The sequence below is a fragment of the Arachis ipaensis genome, chromosome B5, assembly GCF_059453495.1.
Source record: "Arachis ipaensis isolate K30076 ecotype BB chromosome B5, ASM5945349v1, whole genome shotgun sequence".
In the NCBI taxonomy this organism is placed as follows: Eukaryota; Viridiplantae; Streptophyta; class Magnoliopsida; order Fabales; family Fabaceae; genus Arachis; species Arachis ipaensis.
Genome location: NC_142440.1, coordinates 23,743,140 through 23,747,712, shown reverse-complemented (window position 1 = coordinate 23,747,712; position 4,573 = coordinate 23,743,140). Strand labels below are relative to the sequence as shown.

At 34.3% G+C, this 4,573-nt stretch overlaps 1 pseudogene; it reads right to left on the bottom strand.

Annotated features, from left to right (window-relative positions):
• Nucleotides 1-2,003: 2,003 nt before the first annotated feature.
• On the bottom strand, nucleotides 2,004-4,198 carry LOC148563607 (uncharacterized; annotated as a pseudogene).
• Nucleotides 4,199-4,573: the final 375 nt, after the last annotated feature.

The window sequence follows — 4,573 nt, the reverse complement described above, 5'->3', positions numbered from 1 at the left end:
GTTGATGGTGTTATTGATGATTTTGTTGATATTGGTATTGACGAGGATTTATGAAAGTTGTGGATGTTAGAATTTCGTTGAATGAGTGGAGGAAGTGGTAATTTGAAAAATTAGGCATTGGAATTATTGGAAATAGATTGAGGACTGTTTTTATATTGCTTTGGTCATGGTTAGTTTGGTTTTGGTTTGAGGATTTTGAAAACTAGAGGCTTTGATAACTTTGGTAAAACCTTGTTTTTTTACGAACTTTAATGAGTCATTAATTGGCTTCTGAACCCCCAATTTTGATGAAACTTAATTTAAATGAAAGTTAGATTTGTAAAGTTTATTCCGTTCAAAAAACAGATGAAAAATTATTTAAAACAAAAAAGTTATGCGCGTTTGAAGTTTGGTACCAAAAATGGAATTTTGCAGCAAAACAGCTTTTTATAAAAATTGGGTGGCATGCATACGCGGAATGGGGCATGCATACACGAGATTTTTATTTTTACACTCCTGCATACGTGGCCATTGGTATGCATACATGGCGATCCTTTTCTGTTTCAAACTCTCGCATATGCGGGACTGTGCGTGCGTAGGCATGATCCTGTTTTGCTGAAAAATGTGATTTTTTGTGTTTTTAAGTATTCCTATAACCTTCAAAATCTCTTTAATAATTGTTTAAGATCCCCTAACTAAGGGTTAGAATTTGGAATGAGTGAGGAATTTTGTTGAATTAAAAAGATTATTTGGTTATGAGTTTAGAGTCGGTGACTTAGATTTTTGAAGGTTTGTGGATGAAATTAGTGAATATTGAGTTGTGAAGTATTTCTTTGAGGAGAAGTTGAGAAATGAGTGAGGTTGAGCAATATCTTAAATTGAATGGTGTAAGAACTTCAAAGATTTTGAGAAATGAGAATGATTATGATGAATTTGAGAAATTAAGAACTGATGATGATTATGATGAGTTTGGAACTTGGAAAGGAATGATGAACTTATTAGATATTGAAAGTGAGCCGGGTACTATATCGCTCGGTTGATAGTAAGCAGGGCACTATCTCTGGATGCATAAGAATGAGTAGGCCACTATATCCCTGAGATAAATTATGATAATATATTATTTTGGTAAGTCGCTATGCGTCTCGGGCAAGGACGGTGGTGAATCCCGCTTGTTGAGGTAGCAACTCAGCGTATGGGCTATATGACAGTCTCCCGCCTACGTTCAGATGTGAGTGCTGAGGACTATATTCCAGGAACGATAGTGTGTAGGACACTATATCCCTGGGCATAGTTATTAAAACCGGACCGGATCGGTCGATTTGACCGTAAAACCGAGAAATCAGACTCTATACCAGCCGGTTCAAGGTTAGGACCGTTCAAGGCAAGAACCGGAACAAACTGGTTGAACTCATAACTAACCGGCCAAAACCGACCAAATCCGGTGAAAATCAGACCGGACCGAACCGTTTGGTCCCAATTGAAGGCGAAGCTACGATGCATCTGGGTTCTGCAAGTCCACCATACTCTCCATAAGCTCCGGCGTGCCAAGTGTAAAAGCTATGTGGTTTTTGGAGAATTTTCCAAAATGGCTGTCATGGGAATTGAACTTCTCACTCCAAGGTTACAAGAAGGACAAACATACCACCAAGCTACATTGCTTCTTCCTAACATATATCCAAATTATAATACATATAGCAGTTTTTTATTTTACTTATATTCAATTAATTTCTATGAAGCACAGACACGGACATGGGACACGACACGACACGCGACACGGCGACACGCAAATTTTAAAAAGTTGTCGGACACGGGGACACGCATATACTAATAATATAATATATTTAAATAGAGATATTTCTTAATAGAGATATTTTCAAAAACAACCATATGATATGCATTTTTCCTAAAGTGTATAGGTATTCAAAAGATAAAATACTAAACTCCTATGTCTTAATAGAGATAGTAAGAATTTTGTACATCACATGTACACAAAAAAAAAGTTATCTAAAGTCATTATTTCTCCATCATATATGGTTGATATCTTCATCATTAGAAAAAGTCACTCTTTCCAACTCCGGTTCATCAAGAGAAAGGTGAGCAACTTCAAGAACACCATTTTCTTCATCAATTGGTGAAAAAGCATCTCCAGCAATATCCCACATCATAGTTTCTCCTTTATTATATTGTGAAGTTTTTCTTGAAAGAAGACGAAGATTAGTGTGGACAAATACTAAATTTTCTGTACGTTTAGGCTTCAACTTGTTTCTTTTTAGGGAATGGATAAAAGAATATGTGCTCCAATTCCTTTCATAACAAGAAGATGAAGATGGTTGCCCTAGTAGCCTAAGAGCAATTGGTTGAAGAAATTTTGCTTTACTACCATGAATTAGCCACCAAGACTTTGCATCAACTATGCCTCTATCATTCAAAGAGTCATAATCATCAAAGACACCTCTACCATCAGAAAAGCTTGCAAATTCAATGTTTACCTTTCTCCTCTCTTCTTCATTAGGAAAATACCTCTTCAAGCATTTAACTCTCTCATTAGTGATCTCAATATCTTGATGAGGAGAAACTCATGTAAGATCTTCTCTCAACCATTGGTGGCTATAATACCTATATAATTAGTGTTTAATCATAAATTAATAATGATTCAATTATCTTTACTTATAAATAAAAGTTATAAACAATAAATGTAAAAAGTTACCTTGGATTCAATGAATGTGCTAAACAATGAAGAGGTGTGCTACTTTTTGTCCATCTTTGAACTAATATTGAGTGCACAACATCGTAGAAGGACGATGACTCTTGTTCATCTTTTTTTTCATAGAGATATATAGCACTTTTTACTTTCTTGATCATTGAATCCCACATCTCATGGACCAAATGAAGAGTAGGTGCATCTGAGTCTGTACTTCTTAAAACATCATAAATAGGATTTGTGAAAGCAAGAATATAATCAATTTTTTGCCACCAATTTTCACTCAAAATCTTTTCTGTAACAACCTCAGCTCTGCCAATATTATCTTCCTTGTATGAAGACCACTTCTCACTTATAACCATCTCTTTGAGGCCTTGCTTTAACAACCTAAATCTTTTGAGCATCACAATAGTAGAAGCAAATCGAGTGGGAGCAACATTAAGCAACTTCAATGTATTAAATTCATTGAAAATAGATAACCTCATATGATGATTAACAATAAAAATTTTTATAAAAGAAGCATCGTCAGCAATTTGAGTAATTCATGAGCATTCTTGATAGACAAAATTATTCTTCTCTGTATTCTTAGCTGCACAAATGTCCTTTAAAGCAAGGTTGAGAGTATGAACAATACAAGGAGTCCAAAAAACAGATGGAAATTCAGCTTCAATCAATAAACCAGCCGCTTTACAAACCGGCACATTATCAGTCACAATCTGCACTACATTTGAGAGACCGACTTCTCTTATCACGTCTCTTATTTGCTTTACAACATAATCCTTGTCTTTGATCTCATCTGAACAATCTACAGCTTTCAGAAACATAGGCCCACTTTCAGTTACAGCCATAAAATTAAGAAGAGGCCTCCTTTGGGGATCACTCCATCCATCACTTACAATGCTCACTCCCTTTCCACTCCATGAATTCTTAGTAGGTTCTAACATTCTCTCCATATGTTGTTTGTCTTTCTCAAGCAAAGTTGTCCTCAATTTATTATATCCAGGAGGAATATAACCATCAATATAATTATTGGCAGCATAAGAAAAAGCTTTGACAAAATACAGATTTTTTGCTAGATAAAAAGGTAATCCAGATGAAAAAAAATATTCTAGCAATATGTAAATCTAGAGTCTCCCTTGCATTCACATTAAAAGCTTTCTCTAAAGGTCCAGTCGCTCTTCTTTTTCTTGAATCAAGTTCACTTGCATTAGATAAGGGTGGAAGAGGAATTGACTTAGCCTTTTTACTTTCATGCAACAATGTACTTTCACTATCAAGTTTCTTAAGTTCTTCAAGCTTTGTTGATGTAACTTTTGCACAAAATCTAATTCCTTTTCCTGAAATCTTCAATAAATGTGCTCTTACTCTAGTATAAGAACCACTGAATAAAACCTTGCAAAATTTACATTGAAATTCAAGATTTCTGCCCCCTTCAATTTTATCTTTCTTTGTTACAAATTTCCATAAAGACTTATCAACACTTTCTTCAAAATTGTTTTGAACACTCTCTGAACTCATCTCTCACAATCCTACAATAATTTAAGAACCAAAATTATTTTTTTACAATTCAATTCTTGAGCAAAACAGAACCAAAAAAAGCATAAAGAGAAAACAAAACCAAGAAAAAGTATTATATAATACTAAACATTTGTGTAAGTAAGCTGAGTTCATTCCCAACTATATTGTTTAATGTTTACTAAAAAAGAAACAGATAAAAACATATTATAAGAGGTGCGAATTGGCAAGGACCACAACAAAACCTTAACAAATAATCCTTCAATATGAACGTGATTACTAAGAAGAGAAAGATAACCTAAAGTTATGAATCAGGATTAGCATTAGAACCATGATATATATAATAACGGCATATACATAAATGCATATAGAACAAAT